At 39.9% G+C, this 17,750-nt stretch overlaps 1 protein-coding gene and 1 pseudogene across 11 annotated transcripts in view; both read left to right on the forward strand.

Moving 5' to 3' along the window:
• The window catches only part of DLG2 (discs large MAGUK scaffold protein 2), a 2,032,915-nt gene that overhangs the window by 1,702,910 nt on the left and 312,255 nt on the right, over window positions 1–17,750 (forward strand). The window lies entirely within an intron of this gene.
• Window positions 7,566–8,536, forward strand: LOC134377328 (L-lactate dehydrogenase A-like 6A; annotated as a pseudogene).

The following is a 17,750-nucleotide window of genomic DNA, read 5'->3' on the forward strand; positions in this document are numbered from 1 at the left end:
GGGAATGCTAAATTCCCAGTTGGAACATCTGCTTGACCTGCCCATGCTCTAGCTGCTGAGGGGTGGGGAAAGGGAATATCTGCCCCCTGTAGCTTCTCTAAAGGAAGGTAAAGCTATGCCTTCTTCCTAACTTGGATTTATCTGGACACTGGATAGCTAAATAATAAATGACCATTAGAGATCATTGCATTTGCTGAGCTCTGTATGAGGAATTTCTCATATCTAGTATCTTAAGAATCATAAACAATAGAAATCATTTCTAGAGAGTAGCCTCCAGTGGGAGAGGCGTAGGTCTGAGAGAATGAAAGGAGAGGAAGTGATGACAGAAAGGGTAAGAGAGATTTATTGTGTGCTTCCTAACTTGTAGGGACCTCACGTAGTTTGATTACTATTATCTTGCATGTCAAAATTCTGAAATTCGGAAAGCTTAAATAACTTGGTTAAGATCACACAGTTTGTAAAAGGACTAGATTCTAGGTCTGCCCAACTTCAAAGATTCTATCAGCTCTGATCATGTTACTCCCCAGATTAAAACCTTTCCACAAGTTTCTGCTGCCCTTTCATCCAAATTTTTTATTTTAGTGACAGTGAGTACAGATATTGCCTTTGGGTTTGGCTATACATGGGAATGGAATTGGATGGTAACTAGAGGACAGAGTTTGTTTTTGTAACAGTGTCTATATGTTGATGGAAGTGATCCAGAAGAGAGGGGAAAATTGGTGGTTTATTTAGCAATTCACATAAGTATGTGTATATTAAGTAGAAGAAGTAGACATGACTGCAATTCTTATTTGCCAATTCTTTGGTTTATTGAATATCTTCTATTGATTGATTTTGTTTATGTCTCTATTCCCATAGCCTTGAACAGTGCCTAACACTTCATAAGTGTTCAGTAATGAAAGCACGACTGTCAAGTACTATGCTAGGCTCTGTAGGGAATGGAGAGGTGAATTAGATGTTGGGGATATCATAGGGGATAACCTAGTGGAGAAATAAGACATAAACATGGTTACCATGCATGGTAGGTGTGACAGAAAGGAACAACCACTTTGTTTATTTTCATATTGCCATTTGTTATTTAAAATCTAGTTAAGGTTCACAAAGGTTGATTATGTTTTGTAAACATGAATATACTAATTATCCCGATTTGATCACCACATATTGTACACAGGTATTGATATTTGATTCCGTACCCCACAAACATATGTGTGTGTGTGTGTGTGTGTGTGTGTGTGTGTGTGTGTGTGTGTGTATATATAATCAGTTTAAAAAGAAAGAAAATCAATAACAATTTCCTTGGTACCAAGTATCAGCTTATCTTCTTCACCACTGTCTTTATCACCACTCCCAGCACCACTCACTTTACCACATGCAATGAGTGTTCTCAACAACTGACATGAAAGAAAAGCCAACTAGCATCCTATAGCAGCAACCTGCCCATACATGAGCTGCTTCTCTCTTTCTACCACCTCAGATTCCCAAGGGAGGCTTTGGTCCTTGCTCTGCTTCCTAACTTCTGCTCAGGTTCTGAGCAACTTCAGGACTTGAAGCAAGCATTCACGAGGTGGAAATTTCCTAGCCAGTGTGTAGGCCGGGGGGTCCCACCTGACTCATGAGGGGTGATGCAAAGGAGAGGAGAGGAGAGGAGAGGCAAATGCAGAATGGGAATAGGACCCATCTGAGACCCAGGTTAAGATCATGACATGCCAAGTTTTAGAAAAAAAGGGTTAAATTACAGAAACTTTGCCTTCCAGAGCCTCCAGTCTAATGGAAGATCAGAGTAGAGAGGATAAAAGGAAATCCTTAAATTAGACCACATTGAGGAGCATAAGAAACTTGGATAGTATATGGGAAAATTAAGAAAATCTTGTGCAGGAAAAAAGAAGTCTAGGCAGATGCTACAATAGCTACAGGTGATAACGTTGTTCACCTGCAGAAAAATCTATCTTATACTATTTCCCTGGAAATTTCCATCAGGGGAGGCTCATGCTCTGAAAGCATAATGTCTAAAGTCTTCAAAACAAAATAATCAGGGTGTTGTCAAGAAAATCGTAAATCCAAATTGTTACTAGTGGCCATTAATCCTGAGATAAAGATTTGTTGAGAGAAAAAAAATAAGTACATAATCAGGGATTGAGAATTGCTAAAAACCAAAATTCCTGGCATGTAATAGATGCTTAGTAAATGTTTTAAATTGAGTTATTAAAACATATCAGGGAGGAAGGAATGAGACTTATGTTTGAGGCCATAGCCTGATTATCATTTATAAGTTACATTTTAATTATTAAGATCAAACTGCTGGTAGTAAAGTGAGGATAAAGACTGGTTTGGTGAAAACAAACCAGGTAAGGCATCTGAGATGATCACCAGGTGAACTAGTTATTACAGTTAAGAGCTTCAAGAGTTCAGAGGATGGAGAAATTTATTTAACATGAAGGAAGCCACATTAAAGGACCTGGAAGGGGCCCTTTAGTGGCACTCAGATACAAGGAAGGACAGCCTCTCCCTTCCTTCCCAACTCTTGTGTCTCCACGGTGCTTCAGTTCTCATGCTCTTTTTTAGTCTTTGCTTTCATGAACACTTTCCTCAACAGATGATACGTAGCGGTTGTGTCTTGATCATCATTGCATCCCAGGGCCCCACCCAGTGCTACCCAGGTCTTATTTAGTAAGTGCTGAATAAATTAGCCAATGAAAGAACTTGAAAAAGGCTTCTCTAAGGTGAAGAAAGAGCCCTTAGAGATTTTGTTCCAAATTTTTCCCTGAAATGCTCAGGTGATTTTATTTTTAAAGTCGTCTGCACCATCTATGATCCAACGTATTCCAGCTGAGGTGTTGTTTGGGAGAAAAAAAAAAAAACAGGCCAAAAAAATTACAGAAGAACGGCTGAAATGTAGATAGTGGACAATATCCAGAGGTAGCATTTTGCACTGGAAGAAGCTCTTTCTATACTGCATATTTGCTTAGCTTTTGGCACATCAGAGAACCGGTAAAAAATAAAATACACCCTTCCTCAGGCCCAAATTATTTTCTGCTCTGAGAGAAATGATCTTCAGGGACTCTTTTCATTGGAAACATCCACTCTCTTGTCCTGAGATCCCTGAAAGATAAGACAGATCACTCCAAAGGCAGGTACCAAGGTATGTACTTTTCAACCTGAAATGTAGTTATCTTATTACATACAAAATGCCTAGGTATTGTTGATCTAATAGTGATGCATGATGACAAAAATAATAATCCATTGCTTATGAATAGTGCTTTAAAATTTACAGAGCAATTTTATATTTTTTCTCAAGGCAACCATGAGATAGGCAGGGGATATACCATTATTATACCAACTGTTTATACAGAAACCAAGCCTCAGAGAGGCTAAGTAGTGCATATAGAATGATAAGATTAAGCAGAAGCCTGGACATGTAGCTGCTCTGTTCTTATACATATTTTCCAGTTATTTTCATGAACTGTAACACATGAACCTAGTACTCCAAGAAGATAGAGCATGTAGCAACTGGGGTTATTTCCAAAGAATCCACAAGATGGCAGTAAAAGATTTTTCATAAGAATGTTTGCACCAGTAGCACATGACCTGTTTGCTGAGTTTTTCTATTCTTGACTATATTTGATCACAGTATTAAAACTGGCTGCTGTCATAATGGCAGATTATAAAAAAATAATTCAACGAATAAAAGGTAAATTAAAAACTGCAAATAGAATTTGTGGCTTCGTTGCTTTTTGTGTGTGTGTGTAAGAGTCCTATTTGAAAAGTAACATTAGGAAGCATTAAGAATCAGCCAGGAGCTCTAAAAACCAAGATTGCTTGAGAAACCTCAAAATGAGAAATGTTGCTTCTTCCTCAACATTGGACTGATCTATGATTCCTCTGCTTGAAGGAGAGAAAGAGAGAGGTCAGTGAATGGGCCAATAGTTAATCTTCCGTATCATTTAATTTCTTGTTATTTCTCCATGTTCAAAATCTACCCTGGAGGGAAACTTTCCTAATGAACCAAAGATGCTGTGAAATAACTTACAGAAATATTTATTGCCTATGTCTCTCAGGTTTGTATGCAAAATAATGTGCACAAAACTTTTTTATTCTGTATTTTTATTCTGTATTTTTATTATTCTCTCCCAAATTTATGGTAGAATTCAGGAGGGTAGAAACTACATTTTTCTTCCATTTCCTCAGTCTGCCTCTATGTTGAGCAGGCATTGCCTTTGTTACTGGGGATGATTATTATCAGACAGATGGCTGTGAGTCCATCATCCTGGAACTGAGAATATCACAGGAAAGCACATGCTTTCTGTATCTAACGTAAATGTAATCGAGTGTTCATTAGCACCTCCTGTGTGTGTAGCAGACAGTACCTAAGCCTTGAAAAGATGGCAGTAAGTTTATATCCAACATGTAAAAAACTTAAAATTGAGTATCAGACATCTGTTTTCAAGTCCTTTGAGTCATTTCCCATGCTGCCCAGATTTCTTGCTCTTTGCCCTGTTCCTGACCTCTCTTCTCTATCTCTTGCTACGTTCATATTCACGGTCATATGAGAGAGAGTGCAATTACCATTCGTGCTTGCTCGTAAGAGACTCCTTTCACCTCAGGTGGCTCATCATTTTTCCCTGAAAAAACTCTGATACGAGCTATTAAAATAATATGTCCTGTATTTCCTTGCTAACATCTATTTAAACCTCCTTAGGAAGTAAGATATTCTACTCTGTTCATTGACCCATTCACTTACCCACCCATCCCTATTTACAACAGACTTCATAGGGCTTTCAGTGCCCATGTTACCTTGCTATATGGAAGGTAGGGATGACTATGCTATGACCTCAAGATGCTTAGAGTCTAGGAGAAGAAATGAGTAGGTCCACACAGAATTACACCATAAGAAAAGTACAGAGAAGAAAGGGAGTTCCAAACCTTCACCAGGCTATCTGAGGACAAGCAGCAAACCCTCACTGGGTGATCTCAGGAGGATTCGAGCTCTCCTTAGTAATGTGAAGACCCTCCCAAAACTTGCACCAAGTCTAATATAAACCATCTTTTCATCAGCCCACAGAGGAAGAGCATGAAGTCCAGTGCAGGGGTGAAAAGCTGGAGGTGCTCAAGAACTCTGAACAGTTTCAGCCAACAAGATATGAGACACAGGAGACTAGTCAGGCCTCTGAATCCCAAGCGGAGAATAGAAGCACTAGACTAAGGTGGGGAAAGCACGTGGTTTCCAGGTGCAACGGTTCAATTACTCAGTGCAACCTGAGCAAACTCCTGACCCTCTCACTTCTCCACAAAGCGAGAGGGTGGAAACTCATGATCTCTAAAGTCCCTTCCAACTCCAACAAGAACACATGTGCTTAAGAGAGCTTTAGGTGATAAAAAGGATGCGCTGAAGGTTTTTAAACAATTAATTTATGACTAAGCATTATTTTAGTTGTGATTAAACATGTGTTAGTTATGAGTAAACTAAAGATTTCCCTTTAAATAATACAACCAAAAGTTTAAAAAACAGAAATTAAAATTGAAGACAGTCATCCATGCTTTTTCAGAGTCCACTGGTTGAAATATAACCATCGGAATAAAGTCTGAACTCCTCTATATAGCTTTTTCTTAATTTGTTCAGCCTCATGTCTAAAACTCCCTCTTTTCTCCATCATCTAACCGTATTTAACATTGTATCCTGTCCTTAAAACTCCACCCCCACCCTACCTCCTTCTCCTGAATAACTCTCTCTTCTGCTCATCCTCAGGTCATAGATCGCTACACTCCTTCTCTCACCAATCCCTCCCACTCTCCCAACACACACAGAAGCACCCCAGGTGAGGTCCCCTCTCAGTGCACTCATACACCCAGTACTTTACCTGTCACAACACCTAACGTGCTCATTTGTAAAGACATGTTCAATTCTCCATTTTCCTCACTAGATTGTAAACCAGGACAATGTCTTTGTTCATCTGACATAAAATAGATATTCTATAAATATGTAATGAATAAATAAAATTAGATTATTATTTCAAGTCAGTAGATTCTGAGGGAAGACCTAGTAAAATAATGCCTGGCCAGTAATACATGGGCATCGTGCAGAGGCATTGTTCAGAGCACGATGTTACGTATTGTGCCTATAGGTAGACTCCTTAAGAGTTACCAACTGACAGGAATGTGTGTAACCTACCAATACTTGAAGAATATTCTTAAGACTGTGCATAACATCTCAAAGATAAAAATGTAAAAAACGTAGTTATTTCTTCTGTGTAACAACCACTAGAGGGCAATGAAAGCAAATTTTGAACATCCTTTGGGAGAAGAAATGTAAAATGTTTTCTTCTGATTAAAATCTGGACAGATAATCTTATGTTTGGGATAGTTATAGGACCTGTAGGCTGTACTTTCTGTGATTATGGGTTTATCATTCATAATTACCTTTCTAGTATGGAATTAAAACTTAGATTACCTGTGATAATGACATCACCTTACATTGTATGCATTATCTCATATGAACTTCCTACGACACTACCAAGGAATATATTCTTTTCCCATTTTCCAGTGATTAAAAACAAGTTCAGAGGTGAAGCCATAAGAAAGCAAAATACTGGCACGAACTCTATAAATATCTATTAACTACTTACATTTATTCCCTGCTAAGGCAGATAGTCTGGGAAAATGTGTGTCCCAAAATTAATTATACCAGTTTAGAATAGAGACATATGGCAGAAGCTCCTTAAAAAAAGATCTTGTGGTTTTAGGTGACCACAAAGTAGCCATCTGATGATGCTACCAAAAAGTCAGCCTAGAAACTATTTTCAGGAAGGTAGTCCTGGAATATGGGAAAGTGATATCCTTCTGGACCCGATGCTAGTTAGACCTTATCCAGACTATATATTCCATTCTAGTAGCTGCATTTTCATGGAGGAATAAAGAAGCTGCAGACTAGGCTTAAGGATCCTGGACATGATGCTTTTAGAGGGTGGAAGAGAAATTGGGGTGTTCTGAAGAGGAAGAGATAAAGACAAAGGGAGATGAAGTTAGATGCATCTTAAGCATGTTGGCTGTGATGTCATAGCGGTCTGACTTAGTACAAAAACCAAAAAAAGAAAACTAATAATTTCAGATATCTAGGTTGGCCTATTGTCCATGTGAAATATTAAAGAGAATACATGTTTATAAAATTTTAACTCTAAGGTTCACGATGGGCTAGAGAAGAAAGCCTTTTACTGCCTTAATCTTAGCAATATCAGAACTCTCTGGAGGCCCCTGTGAGGCCCATGCGAGCTGGGCCGTGGCCCTGCTTAGCAGCTGCAGTAGCCGAGATGAGGTAAGGGGGTGTTAATTGTTCACATGGCTTCTTCCTGTGTGCCCCAACAAGCTTGGCCTGCAACTTTCCCACCACGTTCCTCCGTTCTCTCTTTCCATCTACCTCTTGAGTGAGCAGCCATGAGCTGAGCTGCAGGAGTGCTGTGGTGCAGCCAGAGTGAGGGCACCGCAGCAGCAAATTGTCTTGGCCAGGGGATGGTTCTGCATCCCAGCCTGGGGGCGACTGGCTCTTCACCACCACCCTCACCCCCACTTCCATGATGTTGACTGTCAAGAGTAAACTTATTGAGAATTTGGCTGCAGAGAAGGCCATTCATCACAGTAAGATCTAGATTGACATGGCATGTACAATCACCATCTTATTAAAAGGCTTGAATGATGAACTTGACTTTGTGGATGTTGCTGATGGCAAACTGAAGGGTGAGACAGTGGATCTCAAACACAGCAATCCTTTAATGAAAATTCCAAATGTTGTTGACAGCAAAGATTACCTTGTCACTGCAAACTCCAACCTAGTGATTATCACAGCAGGTGCATGCCAGGAAATTTAGTGAAGCAAAATATGGCCGTCTTTAAATTAATGATTTCCAATATTAACCAATGCAGTCCCTGCTGCAAACTGATTGCTATGTTCCAATACAGGGGATATCTTAATTTATGTGGCCTGGAAGTTGAGTGCATTTCCCTCACATCCCCTCAAAAATACATATTACTGCAAGAGGCTGTAATCTGGATACTGCCTGTTTCTGTTTGTTGATTGAGCGGAAGCTTGGTATCCATTCTGGAAGCTGTCATGGGTAGATCTTTGGAGAGCACAGGGTCTCAAGTCTTCCTGTGTGGAGTGGAGTTAACATTGCTGGTGGCCCTGGAAGGATCCAAACTCAGATGTAGGAACTGATTAAGATCCTAAGTAATGGGAAAATGTCCACAAAGAAGTGATTGCCATTGCCTATAAGATTATTAAAATGAAAGATGATACTTCTTGGGCCATCGGCCTATCTGTAGGTAATTTAATGGAAAGTATTTTGAAGAATCTTAGAAGAGTGCACCCAGTTTCCACCACAATGAAGGGCCTCTGTGGAAAAGGTGAAGTATTCGTCAGTGTTTTTTGTGTCCTGGGAGAGAACGGTATAACAGATCTTGCAAAGGTAACGCTGACTCATGAAGAGGAGGCTGTTTGAAAAAGAGTGTAGAAACACTTTTGGAAATTCAGAAGAAGCTCAAGCTTTAAAGTTATTTAAAGCTACTTTTCTGACGTTATTAAAAAAATACATAGAAGTTATAGGATTTTACACATCAAATTTTTTAATAAACTTGAATTCTTAAAAGTTGGAAACAGGAAAGGAAAGTTGGAAACAGAAAGCCTGCCCTGTTTATTTAGCCCTCCAGCTCTTCTGTTATTAGCAGATGATGGATGATACTTATTTTTTACAATTCCTAAGTGACCGCATCAAAGAAGGTGTTTTGGGTACCTCTGATGTACCAGTACTTGCCTTATATTGAATATGCAGTTGCCATTTGGTCCAAAGGAATGTATGATATAGGTGTTTATTGCGTTATAAAAATTCTGATTCTTTATGTACGTGCTATTTCTTTTGTTCTGGCTGGCTTATACTTATATTACTAATATACTGTAAATAAAGTTGTTATTTCCTCGACAAAGTAAAAATAAATGTGTGTACATGGAAAAAAGGTGGTTGTGAATCCTTACTCTCTCACTAGTAATTGTGAATTTGGGCAATTTATTTAACTTCTCTGTGCCTCAGTTTCCATATCAATAAAATAATGACTGCGTCTACTTCTAGGGCTGTTATGAGAAAGAATCAAAACAATGCAAGTAGTGTTTAGTGTGACATTTGGCACTTGGAAGGATTTGATAAATGTTGGGTGTTATTTTTGTTGGTTCTGTTGTTGTTGCTGTTAAAGCATTTGCAAGATCTTTCTGTAGAAATGAATGTAGACTTCTTTATGTTATCCTGGAAAATGCTGACAGAACCGAAAGAGGTGCCAGCTAAAAGGAAGAGTTTGTGAACAGGTTTGGTTTCACATCCTGTTTCTACCACATAATGCCAAGTGATCTTGAACAAATCCCTCAGCTTTACTCAGTCTCCGTTTCTCATGTCACTGAGCACTTGCTGCGGCTGTTCACTGTGCTGGGCACTGTGGGTAGAGTTGGCAGGGCCTCGTGTCACTTCATTGTGGTTACTCAAGCAGGAGCCAGATGACTATCCACAGGGATTTAGAGGGCTTGCAAAAAGTATTCCTGTGAAGGATGGAAATTTTTCTTAAATCTTAAAGGATTCTGTCAAGAATCTTTGTTTCCATTCTTAACAATCTTGGAAGTAAAACTCGTTCTCACTTTCAAGTTGTCTTCATCTGATTTGGTAGAAGTCTGGTCCCCAAACAGGAATTCATTCAAAATTATTTTCCTTGGGATAGCATTTGGCCTTTGAAGTTGACTAGATTTCTTTATATCCTGAGAGTAAAAAGAGGGAAAAAAATGAGACTTTGGAACCAGAGAGAGGTTTAAGCCCTGCTTCACTACCGACTACATGTGAGACCTTTGGACAAGTACTCAGCCTCCCTGAACTGAGTTTTTTAATCTGTAAAATAGAGCTGATGACTCCTGCCTCGAAGGATTGTTTTGGGGCTTAAATGTACCATGGAGTAGAGAGCACGCATTGTGGTGCCTGACATAGAACAAGGGCCCTGCCTTCTTTGACAGTGCCACCAGCAGTCCCAGTGTTCACAGCTTCATGAGCCAGCCTCTACTCTAAGAGCAGTAGGTGCTGGCCTTTTGGTGATCACCCATCTCCTCAACCCAGTGATATTGTACAGCTCCTTCCAGGTGAAAGCTGTTCTCTGATAGTGAGGAGCCTTCAAAAAGCTCATGGAAGATTTGTATTATCTTTTAATTCTATTTTTCCATAAACTTTTTTGAAGTACCCTCATATATTTCCCACACTTTGGGTCCGTGGTTACCTAGGGATCTAGCATCATGCTCTTTCCGTCCCCCTCACCAAAAGAAATAAGATGAAGCAGTTCACACTGAGGTTGAATGTCAGGAAGGAGCAAGTGTTATCTCAATTACCTATATCGAGATTTTAATACTATGGCAAGCTAAAGACCAAAGCAGTGAATCTCAAATGGTGGAATTATAAGATTCCCAGTAACCTTTATGAGGAAAGAATTTCAGAAACATAGTGGAATGCTTCATAGCATTATTCATTTTTACTTTTCAGTGGTGATTACATAAGGCTGTGATCTCCTTAATGGCAAACCCACGTCTTGTTTTTACTGATACTGGTACATGGCACAGCCCCTGGCACATTGTAGGTCTTCGATTAATGTAGACTAGATGTTCTTGAGGCCATGTCAGACGTGCACGTGTATTCCTTGCCCACACATCACTGCTACACACAAACACAAACCATTTACAAAACACTTGGGAGTGGGGGAATTGGACAAAACAGAAGTACATTGCTTTAGTGTTAAGGATAGAGGAAGTAATGGTTTTTCTAAAAAATGTTTTGTAACTGGGAAGAATTTCAGAAGGAGTAGGATTTCGATTGGGCTTCCCAAGCCAAGGGAGTCAGCATGGCATGTATCCATCAAGAAGAGTGTTCCCAGCCCAGGGGGCAGCACAGATGGAGGTTCAGACTCCTAGTGAAGGGCTCTTCTCCCTGGGACAACTTGTCTGAATAGCTGGTTTTGAAAAACTGTACCCCTGCGTTTTCTTCTGACTTCATTTTCATTTCCTTTGAACACTTTAAACACTTCTTCTCCCACATATCCTCTCACACTTCTCCTACGCACTCCAGTCCTCTGTCTCTCCCACATACACAGCAGGGGAAAAAATGGGGCTCTCTCTCTCTTTCTCTCTGTTACACTAATTTCCTCTAATATTTTGCCCAGTAATATGACACAGAACAAGTTTCAGTTCATTAGTTGACAACTTTAATACTGTTCTCTTAAAATAGTCTAAGATTTGCTCTTTTCCTTAATAGCCAGCAGTAAATATCAGTTTTAATGTCCCTTCCTCCATTTCCTGAGGCTAAAATTTTCACAACATTAAACTCAAATTTGAACCTCCTAAAATTGCTCTGGAAAAAAAAATCAGGTAGATTTATTTTACCATTTGTTTTTAATCAAAAAGGCAAATGCCATGAATTTTACACATTAAATGTATTTTTTAGCAAGGAAAAAACTCCAGGAAAAAAAAAATTAGTTTTACATGCCATTTACATTAAAGAGTACAAAATTGCTTTTAGTGGTGTCAGTAGTGGGATTAGGTCAAAACATATGAAATTGCCATTTTTGTAGGTCAAGTCAAATATTGTCAATTTCATGTGCTTCAATCTAACACGGATTTATATTTATTTAGTATGCATAGAATCCTTACAGTTGTCTTGATCCTGGAATGCCTAGATAAGGGTTATAGACAAAGATGATAGTATAAAAGGAGTCTTCAGAGGGTTCAGACCAAAAAAACAATCTATATTGGTTTTCTCATTTGAAAATGATGTTTAAGCAAAGCAGAAATATTTTTCAATTCCCCTTATTAAAAGTAACAGCTACCGTAGGTTTTTATATGCCTAATCTTATTCAGTTCTCAATGTAACCTTTTTGAAGTAGATATTCCTATCATCACTTATAGATGTGCAGAGTCCAAATTCTAAACCTGAGTCTACTGTACAAAACCCACACTCTTTCCCTTCTATTACACTGCCTTATTGATTTTTTTTTAAAAAAAAAAGACAAACCAGTTCTCTGAAATGCAATACCAATTATCATCAGCACTTGATATTACGGGAACGTGTTGAGTTCTTTGCATAAAGACTTTGACTTCCTACAATTAGGCCTTTGAGATGAAATCTTATAAAGTAGGAAATCCTCTTATAGACATGATCCTCAAGAACAGAGCTATGTCTAAATAATCCTCGCAAACTTGGGACACAGCACAGAACCTGAAACATACTAACTCCCCAGTAAATGCTTCTAAAATTGGTAACTGAATGAGTAAATAAGTGAATGACTTTTACAATGGGAGAGACAGAATAGGCGCATAGCTCTTTGCAGAATAAAATATCTCATATAGTATATATGTAATTTTAAACCACAAGATAGAATCACAAAATTGTAACTCTGCAAGAAACCCCTTTGCACAATATTTGTTTGTTTGTTTGTTTAATAAATAAAGGAGCTAAAGTACAAAATCCAAGGCTAAGTGATGACAGAAGATAGAGCCATATCCACTGAGCATTCTTGAAAATGCACCTACCCCTGGATTTTCCCACCTATAGGGACATAAAAGGGCTAATCTAAAATAATGTATTATCTTAAATTATTTATATTTTGATACATAGGATATGTTTGTGTATCTATATATGTGTGTGTGTGTGTGTGAATATATGTATACACACATATAAATAACTGCAGCACAAATTTACTTTCTGTAGGGACATAGTTAATTGTTTTAATTGCATATAGCACTTACGATAAAAATTAACATTAGCCCAGAATTTCCAGATGGCAGGAGAAGGCCAAATACATGTTTTTTGCTTTGAAACCCATAACCATTAACTAATCTCAGGTGGATTAGTGCCAAAGAAAGGAAATAAATGTAGACACTCACAAGCAAGCAAATAAGAAAAAAGTGGGATGAATTTTCATACATACAGCAGATACTTTTACACACATTATCCTGGAAAATACATTTAAATTACATATTTTCTTAGTAGATGACATGCTTTTATGTACATTTATTTTCTTTGTCTCCTATTCGTCCAAATGCCACCCATTTTCCTGGATAACCTGACTTTCTCATTATACCTGACCTTGAGGAGAAGCAACATTTAGAAATTACACATTCCTTGTGGATGGGTAGTGTGCATAAATATCTGTTATCTAATATAATATTTAGGATTTCACGTCAGCAAATGCAACTTTTCCTTTAAGTGCTTTTTCAACCCCTATTTTCTTTTAGAGATCCATATTAAAATCATAACACAGTGATGTTTTCATGTCTTTAAAAAGGAAAAAGATGCGAGCAAAGGATGGGTAAGAATAGGAGGTTATGATGGAGGTGATGTAAAAATCTTGAGCTGTGCCTAGATCCAAAAGCCCAATGGTGAGGTATTGTTGACTGGTGCTAAGCAAGGAACAGGGACATAGCGGGAGGCAAACTTGGAGTCTAGAACATTCAGCATATAATGGCGATGTTAAGAAGGAGATTGAACATTCAGTCAGTTCTTTGATATGCAGCAGGGCTCTACATTAGACAGTAATGAGTAGGTTTAAAAAAAAAAAAAAATTACAGCAGCTCCAGGGCCCTATAAATCCTAGGGAGCTTCCCCAGAATCCCAAGATAGAAAAGCCCAAAATTAAGGCTTGTCCTTGACTTAAAGTCACAAAGCATTACATATAAACAGGACAGCCTAAGATACAATTTAGTACAGATAATTTTGCTCTTTCAGTTTTTCCGGAGGAAGCTCCTCCCGCTTGCCTGTATTAACACCTAACCTGGGCTGGCTGGTTATCAGTTGGTTAGAGCACAGGGTTGGTAACACCCAGGTCAAGGGTTGGATCCCTGTACGGCCAGCCACTCTGACATTTTAGTTGCAATGATGGTGGAATCAGAAAACTTTTTATATTTCACAGCAAGTCAGTTTGGACTTCAAATGGACAACGCAATTCCGGAAATCAGGTGGTAAACACAGTCAGTTATAGGCTGTCCTCCCAACAACGCAGGAAAAATCAACCGGGGAAGAGAAAAGAGGATGCAGCAGGAAAGTGGAGGCAGATCGGTCAGAGGGGGTGGGTAGGAGAAAGGCAGGAGAGATCAGCAGCAGGAGGAGGGAACAGAGACAGCCCAGCCCGTGGAGGAAAGGTACGGAAGGTGGGGAGCAGGGAATGTAGTCGCAGATGCAGACAGACAGATCACGAGAGGATCACAGAGGTGAGACCCTGAGGGGGAGGTAACCGGGAGGGAGGAAGCGGGGAAGGGCTAGAGCGGAAAACGGTGTCCAGGATTCAAGAGACCCCCACCTTCGCAGGGCAGTGTACGTGGTGACTATCCCAGGTGGTAAGTGTTAGGAGAAAGAGAAAACAATACAATAGGAAGCTGCATGCCATGCTAAGTAGAAAAGGGAAAAGATAAAGGATGACGATTTTAAAGAATCTAGAGTTACATCTCCGGGTTCCACGGAACTCCCAGTGCCAAGAACAGCAAGGCTAGTCATGTGTATTTTATTCTGAGGCTGGTAACTGTTCGTGCATTGGATGGAGCTGGAGAGTTCCAGGTCCCCTGTTTCAGGCAGCCTCCAACGCTTCTTCGCCTTCTCGGTCAGCTGCTGCCCCTGCACTTAGTGAGTTAATGCTTGTTGGTCTCACAAGATGTGGCAGAACCCGCAGCCGATCTGCGCCTGGAGCCAGCCTTTCATGGAACTGGCCCCCGGGTAGAGTGAAGTACAGTTCAAGGAGGGAGCTGAGTGGGGAGGCTCTGAACTTGGCCACAGGAATATTAAAAGGGTTTGACATTGATTAAGATGCTCCAGGGAATTGTTGAGCTCTCTGTAATACCCAAAGTGGCAGAGCTGCTGAGGGGAGGTGGCCCCTGCGCTGACCAATTGGGGCTGAAGGCAGCAGCCCCTACAGACCAAGACTGTGACATGCCTGGAGGGGGCTGTTTATGGAGCTAAAAAGGTAAAGTGGCCCACAGTGATGACAGGCACTAGCAGGAGCTGGGGCTGCTGGCGGAAGGCATCCTTCTGTGATATGAGTGGGGAAAGGAATGTGGGGTGGGGGGGAGTCGATTCAGCAGCACTTGCCAACATCGATGACTGACAAAGATAGGAGTGTCACATGCAGACTTGAGGCTGGAGAAAGGTATTATAAGAGTGGAGGGCAACATAGTCTAAGGGGAAAAAACATTCTGTGTATCACACAGACAGGAGCTCTTATCCTGGTTCTGCTAGTTTAGAAGCATTTCACCTATTCGTGCCTCAGTTTTCTCATTTTAAAAGTTGACGTTAACAAAATTCTTGGGAGAATTAGCAATAATAAGTCTTGCACAATATCCTCTTGCTCAATATTTGATTATTAGCATTATCTTTATTTGTAACATCCTCCTATATTTAGATGTCTGGTCACAAGTGGTGTGAGGAAACCCAATTGGTTGCATTTCTTTTCTCTTTGTTCCCTCTCTCTTTTCTTTTCTATTCTCTTGATTCCCTCTTTCCTTCCTTCCCATTATTTACTGAGCATTTACTTTGAGCTGGGGACTGAACCATGGCAGTGGTACCTTATTTCAGTTTTTTTTTCCCCCTAATTAAAGGATTGTGGCTTTGCAGCTCTGTTCACACCCAGAGCTCCGGCAACTAACCATGGAAACTCAGACTTGCTGGGGAGTTGTTTTCTGCAGGGAGCAGCGTTCTGTGCGCTAAATTGGGAGGGCTGGAAGGAGGGAATTGGTTAGTAATTAGAAAAGATTTAAATGACTCAAAATACCTCTCCGCCTGTGTAAATGGAAAATTTTCTGATGCTTACACTATCCACTTGGGACTGACGGTAAAAGACTAGGCACAGCTTTGGCTTTTATGAAGTCCTGGTATATGTTTGGGAGAACAAAGCAAGTGAGGAAGGAGCAGTAACTCCCCAGGACAGCCCTTCTTTCTCACTCTTCATCATATGGAGTTTGTCTTTTCAGAAGAGTTTTGAATGATTCTGTTGCTTCTCCTGGTTCTCCCAATGTCCAAAACTTTTTTTATAAAACCATTGACTGTGTGGAGGATAACTGCTGTGTGGTCCATCAAACACTTCCCCAAAGAAGACACATTCAAGATGGCAGCTCCAGCACAGAAAATTCTGCCCTTTAGGGAAGCCGGTTGGCTCCTTTTCAGGGTGCTGTGTATCTTCTCCATTAATTCTTCTCCCTTCACTTTCTTTTCTAGTTTTTCTCCTTTTTATTATTAGCCACCAAATTAGTCATTTTAGTGGAACTGGCCACAAAATCCTTGGTGAGCTGGTTAATAATGCTTCTTTAGAGGAACCGGAGTCTTTGTGAACTTTAATGCTTCTTCAAAATAGAGGAAGAGATTCATCAGGAACAGCTACCTGCCGCCACCCTAAACAATACTTAAGAGGAAGGCAATTTGTGCCACATCCCGGGAGTACAATAGGCTATAACAATGACTGGGACTGCCCTCGTGAGTTTTATAGTCTAGCTGGTGATATTTATTCATAAAAAAAGATAATTTAAATGGACAAAGAAAGCAAATCTCAGAACACCATGTGTTGTATGATCTATTTTTTAAAATAATAACTATATAGGGAGATAAATATGTGTGGGTTTGCACCTTAAATATTCACTCACATGAACCAGGTACAATTGTAGACATTAGGAATATAGCTGGGGATATTTATATACATGTAAAGAAAGTGTATAGAAGTCATATGTTCAATTTATTATCAGTGGTTACCTGAAAGTTAGGGTACAGAAAAGAGATATTCACAATTTACTTGTCATTCTTCTGTATTATTCTGGTTGTTTAAAATTTATTTTTATTGGGCCGGCCCCATGGCTCACTCAGGAGAGTGCGGTGCTGGTAGCGCCAAGGCCGCAGGTTCGGATCCTATGTAGGAATGGCCGGTGCGCTCACTGGCTGAGTGTGGTGCAGACCACACCATGCTGAGGGTTGCAATCCCCTTACCAGTCAAAAAAAAAATTATTTTTATTACTTCTTATCTTAAAAAAAGAATAACAATAAAACACTAAAGGAGGACAAATCTTCATGCAATGCTGCCAGGTTGTGAGGCTGATGCCAAGTGTGTGGGGCAGACCACCAGGGTTACAGGAGGTCTGAGAAGGTAGAACTCAACCTGGACATTAGGGAAGCAAATCCTGGAAAGAAGGAAGCAGAACAGGAAGGAGAAACAGATCCATAGGGGATGATATTGGGATAGGGATGTACACAAAGCTTCTAGCTGCAGCAGAGGGTTTGCTTAGGAGAGGAGATGGGTATTGTATGGCACCAGACACTGGCATTCTCATCTGAACTCTGCCACAAATACACTGACTGATCCTGGTCAGCGACTTCATTCCCTGGGCCTCGGTCTCCCCACCTGAAACATGGGAGGATTAGACAAGATCAACTCTAATGCTCTCTCACATTCAAGAAGTCTATGGTCTTAAGAGACAAGAGAGGGATGTGGTAAAAACTATATTATGAAAGGCCTTAAATATAAGCATAAGAAATTCACATATAACCTACAAGTAGTGATGAGCATAGAAGAATATGAGCATTTGTGCCATGTGCATGGATAAAACGTGAAAAGCAGTATTTAGAGAAAAGTAGAGTGGCCTTGATATACAAGACTATGTCAAGGTAGTGGGAGTAAAAAGAAGAGATGGGGGAAGGAGGGAGGGAGAGAAAAGGACAACAATT

The sequence above is a fragment of the Cynocephalus volans genome, chromosome 4, assembly GCF_027409185.1.
Source record: "Cynocephalus volans isolate mCynVol1 chromosome 4, mCynVol1.pri, whole genome shotgun sequence".
Lineage (NCBI taxonomy): Eukaryota > Metazoa > Chordata > Mammalia > Dermoptera > Cynocephalidae > Cynocephalus > Cynocephalus volans.